This window comes from Tenrec ecaudatus, chromosome 2 (assembly GCF_050624435.1).
Source record: "Tenrec ecaudatus isolate mTenEca1 chromosome 2, mTenEca1.hap1, whole genome shotgun sequence".
Lineage (NCBI taxonomy): Eukaryota > Metazoa > Chordata > Mammalia > Afrosoricida > Tenrecidae > Tenrec > Tenrec ecaudatus.
The window spans coordinates 187,019,627-187,032,642 of NC_134531.1; the positions used below are offsets into that span (position 1 = coordinate 187,019,627).

A 13,016-nucleotide genomic window follows, 5' to 3' on the forward strand; every position below is an offset into this window, starting at 1 on the left:
AGATATTGGTACTCTTCCAGAACATTCATCTTTTCTCAGTATTTTTACTCAGTTTAATTTATTATCCCTTTTTTATATTCAGCTGTTCCACCATTCCCCTTTGTGGCATCTTTGTCCAAGTTGACCTTCTTAGCCTTTGGTAGTTTCCTTACTTCCCAGACCGCTCCTGTGTGTCTCCTACCCTGACTTGGAGCCAGTTACTTTGTTTCTCTACCGCTTTTCTCACCAAAAGAAAGCTTGTTTCACTAGAGAGGCCACCAGCCCAGTTGACCCTGGTTCCTGTCAGTGAGAACGCTATTTTAAAAATCCGGCTGTGATAGCGCGGTGCGATCATTGCTGCTGGGAGATTGCTTCTAAGCTTCTTCAGTGGACGGAGCGAGGAAATACTTATTTTGCAAAAGAAAAACAAAATCATGAGTTCATATTAGTATGTCTAATTCAAATTTAATATCATAGGATTTTTAACTTCTGTGCTTTTTTCTTACTTGAACTTCACATATGCAAGAAATCTTGATTCATTACAACAGTAACATAAACACTTCCATTATCTTAAAACGAATAAATAAACATTTCAGAATGCCACATAACTCCTAAGTATTAAGTGTATTGAATTCAGCTAAGATCGTTTTACAACTTTATTTGTTCTTATAACAAATAAAGCACGAAATGCTATTTTATTTTCTAATGTCACTTGAAATGTTTATTTCATTGGCGTTTGCTTGTTTTTCTGTCAGTCTACGGTATATTCCATATTCATTAACACCATGATTAAAAGAGATCAATGCTTCTTTGGCATTCCTTATCTGCGGTCTAATTTCACATGCATATGAGGTGATTGAAGATGCGGGTCAGGCGCACCGTCCTGTAAGTGACATGTGCTGTCAGCACTTTAAAGAGGTCTGTCAAAAAAAAAAAAAAAAAAGAGGTCTGTCTGAGACACGTTGGCCCATTGCAGGATGCTGTTGGAACTTCTTGACTGATGCTTTCATGGGCATTGACTGAGGATTCAAGTAAAATGAAATCCTTGGCGACATCAGCGTTACCTTCTTATGACGTTGTTTTGGCCTGGTGGGAAGGAGTTTTATTTTATGTCATGTTACGCATTGGTAACCTTCATTAGTAAACCCTTTAAGACTTCATCGCTTTCTGAAAGCAGGTTTGTGTCGTTCGCATATCCCAGGTTGCTCATGAACCTTCCTCCAGTCCTGACGTCTTTCTCTTCTTCATATGGTCCAGCTTCTTAATTTATTTGTGGACGCACACATTGAAAATGTATGGTGAATATGTACGTGTATGTATGAAAGGTCACAACCCTGCCACCCACCTTTCCTGACTGCAAATTGTGTAGTTTTCCTGGTTCTGTTCTAGCAGCTGCCTCTTGGTATAGGTTCAGCTTCTACCTAATCACACACAGGTCAGGTCTTGGAATTCCCATTCTTCCCTTTATTGCCTGTGTGCCCTTCCCATGGGGATTGTGCTGTCTGTTTATTCTCACCAGCAAGATGAGAGCGACTGCTCCACAGCATGCACCTTTACTGGTTCGATAGGTCCATAGCTCTAGAGTTCTGTCTTTGTCCATAGGGATTTGGATAGGTTTTTATCGGATTCGTGTCTTTCTTTAAACTGTTGTTTTCATTAGGCTCTCCTGTCTTCTTTCAGGAGTAGGGAATGGTAGCAAGAATGTTGTTTGGGGTGCAAAGCAGCAGTCTCAGGCCTCCGGGTAGGGTCCTTGAGCCTGATTTCCTCCTGGGCAGCTCTGGCTGCTCAGCTCAGAAGAGCTTTTATTGGCCCCTTCTTTCCAGTCTCCTGTGTCTGGTAACCTGATTTCCTGACCAGCTCCTGCTGTTTGCACCCAGCTCCACAGCTCTGTCAGACTGCTGGAAAGCCTCCTATGAAAGGGTCTTCTAAAACAGTGGTTCTCAACCTGTGGGTCGTGACCCCTTTCGGGGGGTTAAACAGCCCATTCACAGGGGTCGCCAGAGTCATAACAGTAGCAAAATGACAGTTGCAAAGTAGCAACGAAAATAATTTCATGGTTGGGGGGGGGGGGGCGCACCACAGCATGAGGAACTGTATTAAAGGGTCCTGGCATTAGGAAGGTTGAGAACACTGCTCTAAAAGGAAAATGCCAGCAAGTCTGAGGACATTGGAGGCCACCACCAGGAGAACCCTAATTATGCACGTCGTGTCATACCTGTTGTGCCGTCAAAGTAGCGATTACAGTTGTACTGTCACTTGGGGACTTGGCTGCTCTCACTGCAGACCTGTCTAGCAGTAGAGCAGGCAGGACTCCTTTAGGGCTGGACTTTACCTATCTTGGTGAGAAAGAGAAGCTGGGGCTCAGTCCAGCGCCCTCAGGACTTTGCTCTTTCACTCGGAGGTGAGATGATGCAGCAATGCTGGTCTGGGCTTGTCTTCACGGGATAAGGAGGGTGCACTTTTGGAGTGTGGGGAGGGGGGCGCTCTGTAAATTGAGAAATCCCACCAGCTTTCCCAGGTGTGTGATTTTGTACTTGGGGCTGTAGAAAGTAGGTGGTCTAATCCAGCCAGGGAAAAATGAACTGCCATCAAGAAGGTTTAAGACAATTTTGTGTAGATGGGATTGAATTGGTTTGAGTGGTTCTCTGTTACTTAAATTTCATTACTTTAATCACTGTGTTTTTTGTTGTTTTCATGCATTGAAAATCTAAACCACAGTTAATAATGATAGGCTAATTTGTAGCTCATTCTGTGATGGGGGCTTCAAAAAGTTTATGGAAAATCTTTATGGAATTTGAAGATAATGGAATTTCCCCACGAACTTTTTGAAGCCCCTTTGTATATTCCATTGGCTGGCAGTCTTGCCCAGTACCCAGCCTTGACTTCTTCCCCAGCTCTTCAGTGTCACCTCCTGAGTTGGACGTCCGTGTCTCATTCGCCTACAGCCTGGAGGGCTGTGGTGCTAGGACAGTCTGCTTAGAGTGGATTTGGTTTCCAGTTCGGTGTCCTGCAAGCTAACTGGTGGACTACACCCTTGTCATGCGCTGCCCTCCTCCAAACAGCACTGTTGCTATTGGGGTGATCCCAACTCGAGGAACCACCTGTGTTTCATAGAAGAGCCACACACAGACTTTCTAAGAGCTCTGGCCTTTGGGGAAGCAAACTACCAGACCCTTTGAGCAGGGCCCCTCTTGGTGGGTTCGAATGACCACTCTTTTTTTTTTTTAAATGTTTTATTAGGGGCTTATACAACTCTTATCACAATCCATACATATACATACATCAGTTGTATAAAGCACATCTGTACATTCTTTGCCCTAAATCATTTTCTTTTCTTTTTCTTTTTTTACATTTTATTAGGGACTCATACAACTCTTATCACAATCCATACATATACATATATCAATTGTATAAAGCACATCCATACATTCCCTGCCCCAATCATTCTCAAAGCATTTGCTCTCCACTTAAGCCCTTTGCATCAGGTCCTCTTTTTTTTCCCTTCCCCGCTCCCCCCTGAATGACCACTCTTGCCAAGCACTTTGAGCAGGTTGAATCTACCCAGAGGCTCTTGGGGGAAAAGGCCCTGGTGAAGTTCCAGAAGAGCACAGTGCTACTCGGACACACATAAAGTCACCCCAAGTCTATTATGCATGGTCCAGCTCTCCAGTCTACAGGCGTCTTAGGAGTGGAAATCCTATTTTATTATAAAGTCTGGGACAGGAGAGTGATGAAAAGGTATTGGTAATAAATAGGCTTCTCCTCTGGGGGAGCTCCGGTGCATCGCAAACATGTCTGGGTGCGCCTGGTGTGTTCCCGAGAGGGGCAGGTAAAGAAGGCTGTAAGCTCTGAAGGCACCTGTGGTCAGCTGGGGGTGTGGGAGGTGGGATGAAGGCACTAGTGAGGAAAGTGAGATGGTACAGGAGTTTGTGGCTAGAGATTATAACTATGCCTCAGCCTGAACACACAGCTCCTGCCACTTCAGCCTCAGATGTGTGTCAGTTTCCATTACTGATGTCCTCTTTATTAGGATTAGAATCCAGTGGTAGCTTTTTCCCCCCTCCTTCCGTCCAGTTGATCTTTCCTTTCCACTCCTTCGCACCCTAATTTCTGGCCCAGATCCCCATTGCTCAGAATTAGCACACCGACTCCCGATCTGGTGTGCCCATCTCTGCAGAATACAACCCTGCGTGTCTTCCTGCAACAGAGGACCGCTCTTTCCGGAAGCCTCGAGCTGTTGCCCAGGGGTCACAGCAGGCCTCTTTGTCACTGGAGGACTCTTGCTCACTGGCTTTCGGGAGTACATGCTCCTTAATTGCTGTGTAAAATATTGTAAGCATGCAGCTTTTGTTGGCTTTTGCTAAAGTCGCCCCAAATCCTGTAAGTCACAAAAGATAAGCCTGACTAATCCATAGGCACCATCCCGCTTCCTGACGTGATCAAGCTCCTTACCTCACCTGGTAGGCTTTCAGAGTCTCTATGCTTTTCTCCTTATTGGTCGCAGCCAAGCCATGTTCATACTTACCCACTAGCTTCCCCTGCTTTCTACAGTCTCCCATAGTCATGAACTTAATAAGCGGTTAATACACACACTACCCGGTGAATGAATACTCCTTGTGCTTTCTGACCTCAGCTCCCCCAGTCTCTTGCACCTTGGGTGTCATCTCTTTCCATGCCCAACTTGCAAACTTTTGAACTTCTTTTCCTGGTCACTCTATTTCAGCTGAAATTTTCCATCCCTAAAAGCACTTGGCTTCCCAATTTTTTTGTCACATTCCTTTGGTACGCTGCTTTAAATTGCTAAATCCACATTCCCTTTGCATTCTTTGGTCAGGACAGTTTCTTAGCTGTGCCCTACAGACAAGTGTCTCCCGGTGCCTTGGCCCCACCGTTGCCCCCTTCAGGCAGGCGTTACAAAGCTCTTGAGCTGCACTGACAAGTGCCCAGAGGCACCCCACTCTGTGAGTGAGCTTCAGCCCAAAGCTGCTCAGTTTTCTAGAGCTCTGTGAGTTCGTGAGCCTGGCTCCTCTGGCCAATGACCAAAAACATGCCACTCCACCAGCACCTACCTGTCTTATACCTGAAGGTGCTCAGCTTTCTTACTTGATGGGCCGGGAAGCTTACCGTACCATTTCCTGTGGGGCTTCTGGTCCTGCTGCTACTCTTTCTCTGTCATTGTTTCTTGTCATCTCCAGTCTTCAGTCTCTCTCACGTGGGCCTCGGAAGGTCTTGGCAGAGAGATAGTAGGTTCAAAGGACACCCTTCCCGCCTCACTCTTTCTTCTTGGTAGGGAGGTCCCCTCTGGACACCTCAGACGGCCCATTCTAAGCCTAATGGGATGGAAAAACGAAACAGTCTCTTAGTAACAGTCTCTTAGTAAGGTTCCATACATCTCTTCATCACACACAAGAGCCCCATGACTGTCTTTGCCGTATTCGAAAGCTGTCCAATCCCTGGCCTGCGCCACAGGTACCGCATTTTCACAGTCCCCCCCAGTGGTTTGAGCAAAGTTATAAGACCTTTGTGGAAAAGGCCATACAAAAGTGATCCACTGCAAAAGGCAAAAGTGAAATTAAGCCTATATGTCTTTAAAAAATATAATCACTTAACTTTCCTTGAACAGGTTTCCTGGTTCTGGTCTTAGTATTTTTACGTCATCTCCATTCTCAGTTTTGTCTACATCCTAGTGTATCTCTTACACGGATCCCTGGTGGCATAGTGGTGACAAGTTGGGTTGCTAACCACAAGGTCAACCACCAGCCAGCTCCTCAGGACAAAGACGGAGCTTGCTACTTCTGTAAATGGTTAGTCTTTGCTATAGTTTATTGTGCCAGCCTGGCCGATAAACACAAGTAGGATTAACTGAAGGGCAGAAGGATAAATGGCTTGCTTGTTCTGTGCCTCAGTTTAAAGGGGTACACTACCTGTGGGATGCCTAGCCTGTGGACTGTGTCCCTGTAAGTTGAGGTCCCTTTAAGCCCACACGATTGGAATATTCATCTCTGGAGCTGGGGACTGACAGTTGATGACACTCAAAGGGGCAGTTTTACCCTAGTCTACAAGGTCACTATGAATCAGCATTGACTCCATGGTAGTGGGTTTGGTTATTGGTTTGAGTGATTTTCTTTTTTAACAAAATGAGAACATGAGCCCTTTCATTGAGATCTCTACCTTCAGCTTCTCAATAGTCATTTTGTAACAGATCCAGTTAGAGTATTTGCTGCCTTCAATGCACTTCCAAAGCAAGCCACACAGCCCTGTCATACTTAACCCAATGATCATTCACATTTGAGCTTAAGTGAAGGTTATCCCCAGTCCCATGTAATTTTTTCAAACATGAAGTTGTGATTTTCCCTTTAAAAAAATCATTTTATTGGGGGCTCTTACAACTCTTATCACAATCCATACATACATCCATTGTGTCAAGAACATTTGTACATTTGTTGCCATCATCATTCTCAAAAATTTTTTTTCTACTTGCGCCCTTGGTATCAGCTTCTCATTTTTTCTCCTTCCCTGTTCCCCTCCCTCATGAATCCTTGATAATTTATATATTATTTTGCCATATCTTACACTGTCCAACGTCTCCATTCACCCACTTTTCTGTTGTCCACCCCCCAGGGAGGAGGTTATATATAAATCCCTTTAATCAGTTCCCTCTTTCCACTCCACCCTCCTGGTATTGCCACTGTCAACACTGGTTCTGAAGGGATCATCTGCCCTGGATTCCCTGTGTTTCCAGTTCCTATCTGTACATCCTCTAGTCTAGCCAGATTTGTAAGGTAGAATTGGGATCATGATAGGGTGGAGGAGGGCATTTAAGAACTAGAGGAAAGTTGTATGTTTCATCATTGCTACACTGCACCCTGACTGGCTCCCTGTGACCCTTCTGTAAGGGGATGTCCAGTTGCCTACAGGAGGGTCTTGGTTCTTCAATCTGCACTCCCCCTCATTCATATTGATTGGATTTTTTGTTCTTTGATGCCTGATACCTGATCCCTTCAACACCTCGTGATCACACAGGCTGGTGTGCTTCTTCCATGTGACCTTTGTTGCTTCTAATGGTTGTCCTTTTGTAATTGTTCATTTGACCTAAGAAAAACAGGCCTATAGAATGAGGAGGTTTAATCAGTACTCTCTGAGTAGAAAATTAACACAGAGAACATCTGTATTCACACTTGAGTATTCTCAAATGAAGTTCAGGATCAGCTGGGAGCCCAAAGCTGTGCTGAGGGAGGGACTTCGTGCCTGTCTGCACAGGGAAACAGGAAATGAGAATTAAAAGAAGAGGGATTTTTGAGGCTTTCAGACCACAAGAAAGAAGTGGCTCTGGTAATTGCTCCTCCCTACACTGATGTGGTTATTTTTCTAGCCTGCTGTAAAATTGGCCCTCTAATTACATCTTGAATTAGAGTTATTTGTTTGCAGTGTCTGCCTTAGTAAGCTTCTAGTAGTCTGGGGCATTCTATTGTGGAGTGCCCCAGTAAGACTTCACACCAAATCCGGGCACTTTAGACTTGGTGTCTAGGACCCCTTTGGCTTTACCATACTGAGCTGTGGGTTCTCCTGGTGGTTCCTCCACTGGTTGAAAAACCTAAAGGGACCATCAGTCTCTACAGGCTGCTGGGCCTTTGGTCTTGCCAGATGTGGCCACTGTACTCCAGATCTCATCTGATTTTAACTAACCTCTCCTCCCGTCCAACACTCCCTAGCACTCTGCCCGTAGCCTGCTGCTTGATGCCCAGGCACACTGGGTGACCACAGCCAGTATTATTTTCTTTTACATCAGCTCAGGCCTTGCACATAAATTGCTTTACAAAGAAACCATTCTCTTTCAATTCCATTTTCCCACAAACTTTTTGAAGCCCCTTCATATTTATTTAATTCTTCTTTCCTCGCTGTCCGCCCTCCCAATTTCAAAAGTAGCATATGTAGCTTTATATAGACGTATTAAGGTTTCTATAAATGTATATCAAAGTTAAACATTCACTCTAGATAAAGGAATTTGTAAAGTGACTTTCCCTGCTTCCCCTTCCTTCCCCCTCCCCCTATGGCCTTATCCTAACCCAGATGAGACCACCGCTAGCAGCTTCAAGTGCGGAGCAGCCTGTTTTAAATATTTGCTAGCTTTACAAGGGTGGTGTTTCTTTATGCTTCTAGAAAAAGGGCTCCTTGTTTGTCACCTACGTTTGTAGTAGCAAGAATAGCAAATGAGGAGGAGCCAGGAGCACCAAGAATAAGACAAGGAGCTTGCCCTTTGGGAATCTGACACAGGAGAAGAGTTGCCACCAGAGGGGAAGAGAACTTTAACAATTCTTGAAACCCAAGTAAAGTTATTACTACTTGGTACTTCCTATCACCCAGTCAACCCAGTATGTGTGATCCTCAGTGTAGCAATGTCCTGGGTAATTGGTCTTTTTTTTTTTTTTTTGACACAGCCCAGCAAAACCTACCCAAATGTGTACATTTGTTGAGCCTGCCTTCCACTCAAGTCTTTGTTGGAAACCTCCATATTGTACATGATTGAGCTGATTGACTTCTTTGATGTTGACATCTCCCCCTCCCAAGGAAGATCAGGGGCAGTTACTAGAATGGCTTTATTTTTCAGGTCACAAAGAGAATTCCTCTTGATGCAAAATCACCTCCGAACCCAGACTACCTTCCTTGATCTGCCTATTTGAGCATCAGCTGCCTTACAAAAGACATTCACCTCACCTTGAAGGTCTTATTCGGAAGCGCAGTATTTTCTTCCTGCCACCTTTTTAACACTTCGATGAATTTTGTGCCTACTTCACCTACACTGTGCCGATTTCGCAAATTATGTATGCACTTTTCTGAAATAGGTGCTCTTCTTGGGGCAAAGACCTTGCCCTCTCTTTGGAACCTGTGGATTTGAAGATGGCCCTCTGCCCATTCATAACAATAAGGGCAGCAAAGAGTTCAAGACCCACCCAGAAATGGCTTTGAGGCAGAAGCAACTCCACTGGGGCAACAGGAAACCATGCTCAGAGGGAAGATCTGCCCACACTGTGATAGAACCACCCCAAACTCTGTTTTGGGAATGAATTTCTTATTTCTGCCATCTTCTGGAATAAATGATTTTTCTGTCCTCTACGGAAATCTGGTTTTGGTGTTTATAAAGCTCATTTATAATAATCCGTTTAAAAGATGGTTTTGTAAGCTAAACTTAGGTTGGATGTATAACCCCGGTCATTGGTTTAACACACCCAAAGATACTGGTAAGTATTTGGCTTAATCATTTGAGCGCCTATTGTACGAAAGTCACCAGAAGAATAAAAAATGTGTCCATTGGGGCCCATGCAAGTTGAAGAGCGTACTTGGAGAGATGAGGTAGGTGTACACAGGACTGAATAGCACAAGCCGTGGTGGGTTAGCATCCGCAGAAAGAGGGAAGGCAGTGTGAGCAGGTAGAGGCTGAAACCCAGTGGATGCTGCTGGCTTGGGACCAGCACCTCCCTGTTCTGATGGCCTAAAAATCCAGAGTGATTACTAAGCCCTGGGGATGAGGGAATTGTTATTTTGAGTTCTGATAGCAGGTATCTCAGTAATTCACTAATTTGGGGCTTAATTAGTTCAAAGAAATTGAAAATGAATCTGAATCCACACCGGCTCATGGCTTTTTGACAGCCAGCCAAGAATGGGTTTCCTGTTTTTCAGTTAGTACTTTTCTAACCCTCCCAAACTGTCTGAACTCATTCCTTTGCTATTCTTAAGACCAAAGCGAGTTTCAAGGAGAAGTGACTGTCCTCCTTTCATTTCCTTCTCTGTGTGCTTTCCTTTCCTTTTGAATTTAAAGTGGTTCATAGAATCAGGCAGCTCCATGCTTTGAATTTCCAGCGAAAGGGACTCTTGAGCACATCTCATGGAATCCCTACAACACCGAGGACTCAGAAGTTGAAGGGTGAGCCCTGTTAATTTTCAGAGACAGAATCTGAGCCCAGAAAGGGAAAATTACTTCTCCAGTTTGACAAAACTTCTGAGAAGCAGACTGGAGTGGATCCAAGTTTCCTGGTCTCCAGAGAACACTTCCCATGTCTCAAGCGGGAGAGGGGTCCCACCATTCCAGACCCCCACGCTGCCCAGCAAAGCAACATTTGTGAGCTTCATGCAGATCTGCCGCCCAAGGAAGCAAAGGCATGGTTCAGACGCCGGGGTTCCTGCGAGTGCATATCAGGTGCCACAGCCTGTGAGCCTTGGCTACAGGGAAGCGCCACTGTGGTGCAGCTGTGGAGCTAGGGCCAAGAAGGCTGGCCCTGCAGACCCTTATCACTGGGGTCTGGCTGAGACCTTTCCGTGTCCGCCCTGGACTGTGGGGATGGATCTGCTCCCCAGGAGACCACAACTAGGCAGCGTTTTGGAAGCTGAGCCTCATTATGCCCACTGTGTGTAGTGGCTCTTCCCCTGAGTGTTGCTTGCCTGCATTGAGTTCCGTGTACAGCACTAGCCAAGAGGGGCCCACCTCAGTTCAGCACAGGTGGCCTCTGCAGAGGGTAGCTTTGATGCTCGTGGCCTGAGCATGTTTCCAGTTTGATCCCAGAGTCAAGCCAAATGGTACATCCCTGACTGATCCCTGAATTGGGCTTTAACCTGTCGCTTATTTCAATTCGATTAGACATTGGGAAATAAACTGGCTTAGGTTGCATATCGACTTGGACTTGGACTAGCTGTTACTTGGCAGAAGTTGGTTCCTGAAAACCCGGAAGTCCCTGGTGCTATGGCCAGAAAGATTTTGATCACCTCTCAGAGAAGTTCTGCTCATTACAGTCGTCTGGGAAAGCAATAGGACCTAATGAAGCCTGAACTTACAGGGCTCTCTCCAACTCTGCTGCAACTCACTCCTGATGAGGCCCAAGCTCCTTCCCAAATCAAAGCCCTTTCTGGAAGAATGACTGCAAGCTCTTACGGCCAAGTGCTAAGAGTCTGCCACCCCTAGCTTTGTCACTGTCGGCTGGAGTGAGAGCATAAAGAAATTGACTCAGGTTTGGTGAAGGAAACTGGTCCAGCATGCCCCTTAGCCGCCGAGCCTCGGCTTTCTCCATTTTGAAGTTCTTGGGGGAGATTACCTGCCAAAGCATGTAAGCTCATATTTTCTCTCCTTTTTTCACTCAATAACAGAACTGTTTTTCTTGCATTGTGGTTCTGCATCTGAGATGGGTGTTTGTGAATCCTGTTCTCTCTAGCCCTTTCCTTGTGTGGGGGTTGCCTGGGCCCAGATGGAAAGAACCCCATCCTATGGCTTTCCAAGAAGATTAAAAATTTCCCTCTCCTCTAAAGCCTCTCCAGCCAAACATGGTGTGGCCTTCTGGGAAGAGAAACTGACCAGCAGAAGTCATGGATTGGCAGTCTTATTCTACTATTTGCTAGCTGGGTAACAATGGGAAGCCATTTAATTTTTGAGCCTAAGTTTGCTCATCTATTATGTGGAGCTATTTACTGTACCAAGTTGTTATTATCAAAATGAGATGGTAGTGCTGAGTATGACTTGTAAATTATAATAATACACAAAGGGTATTTACCAAATAAATGACTAACTCTCCCGGGCCACAGATAGTACTTTCCTTAAACACGCCCCAGAGGGACTGCCAACCCGAAATGTTTCTTTCAATTTCTACATATGGCTTTCTATTTGATTAGCCATGTGTCATTTGTCCTTAGTGGATTACAGAAAGGTAAACACAAGTCACACACCAGGCCCAGAACAAGGAGCTGGATCTCTCCCAAGAGAAGCAGTCTCTTTCTTCGCTGCTGTTTCATAGGTGGCACCTGCTCATTTTCTCTAGCACGCTTTTAGCAGTGGGAGGTAGAAAGAATCAAATAGAAATGGTTTTGCCATCCTGGGGAAAATGGAGAGTTAAGAAACTAAATTGTCTTTCAGACTCTTGGATGATTTTGCCCTGGGTTTCATCTTGCACAAATTCAAATAGTCTGTTGTTCATTTATCAACTACAGATAAATTTTATTTTTAAACATTGCAGAACAAGGCATTTTAAAATTATCTCAATCCCTACCTCACTCTGAAAATGCTCTCTCATCTGTGGCAGATCTCATGGAGAAGGGAAATGGTAGACAGAAGCTACTGCTCTTGTATTTAAAAACTTCTCTCACTGAGAAAATTCAGAATTTTCAATTGGTATTTTCATGTTTATCACAACACAATTGAAAATGCTTATGTCCAATGTAAAACCCAAGAACCCAAACCCATTGTCATCAAGCCACGTCTAACTAATAGTGACTCAATATAAAACGCAAAACAAACCCAAACTCGCTGCCTTCAAGTTGATGCTGACTCTTAGCGACCCTATAGGACGGGCTAGAACTTCCTCTGTGGGTCTCTGAGACTGAAACTCTTCATGGGGCTAGAAAGCCTCCTCTGTGGTTGATGGTTTCAAGCTGCTGACTTTGCAGTTAGAAGCCCCGTGTATAACTACTACGCCACCAGGATTCCAATATAAAGAGACACTAAAACCAGTCATGCTGCACCCAAGTGAGGGAATAGTATTTAGCATTTAATAATTCCTTTTCTCTACATGCATGTCTAGAGATGAGATAGAAAAGATGGAGCAAACCATTAATTTTACTTAGCTCTGGGTAGTAATGACCCATGATTCATTTATTTTTCCCTTTTCAGCATTTTCTCCAATGCAAATGTGATACTTTAATGAAAAATAGATTAAGTTGGGGAAAAGAGGATTTAAAACTTATTACAGTAAAAGTGGCAATACTGGAGGATGGAGGGAAGGTGGGTCAAAAGGGGGAACCGATTATAAGAATCTACATATAACCTCCCTGGGGGACTGACAACAGAAAAGTGGGTGAAGGGAGATGTTGGACAGTGTAAGACATGACAAAATAATAATTTATAAATTATCAAGGGTTCATGAAGGAGGGGGAAGTGGAGAGGGAGGGGGAAAATGAGCTGATACCAAAGGCTTAAGTAGAGAGCAAATATTTTGAGAATGATGAGGGCAATGAAGGTACAAATGTGCTTGACAACAGTTGATGTATGTATGGATTGT

General features: G+C 44.6%; 1 protein-coding gene across 2 annotated transcripts in view; it reads left to right on the forward strand.

The window, feature by feature from the left end:
- The window catches only part of ATP6V0E1 (ATPase H+ transporting V0 subunit e1), a 41,158-nt gene extending 32,065 nt beyond the window's left edge, over positions 1-9,093 (forward strand). The window contains exon 4 of one of the 2 annotated variants that reach the window (XM_075541958.1): positions 8,418-8,572. The gene's annotated coding sequence lies outside the window, so the exon portion shown is untranslated. The other variant, XM_075541957.1, reaches the window with a different exon arrangement.
- The last annotated feature ends 3,923 nt before the right edge of the window (positions 9,094-13,016 follow it).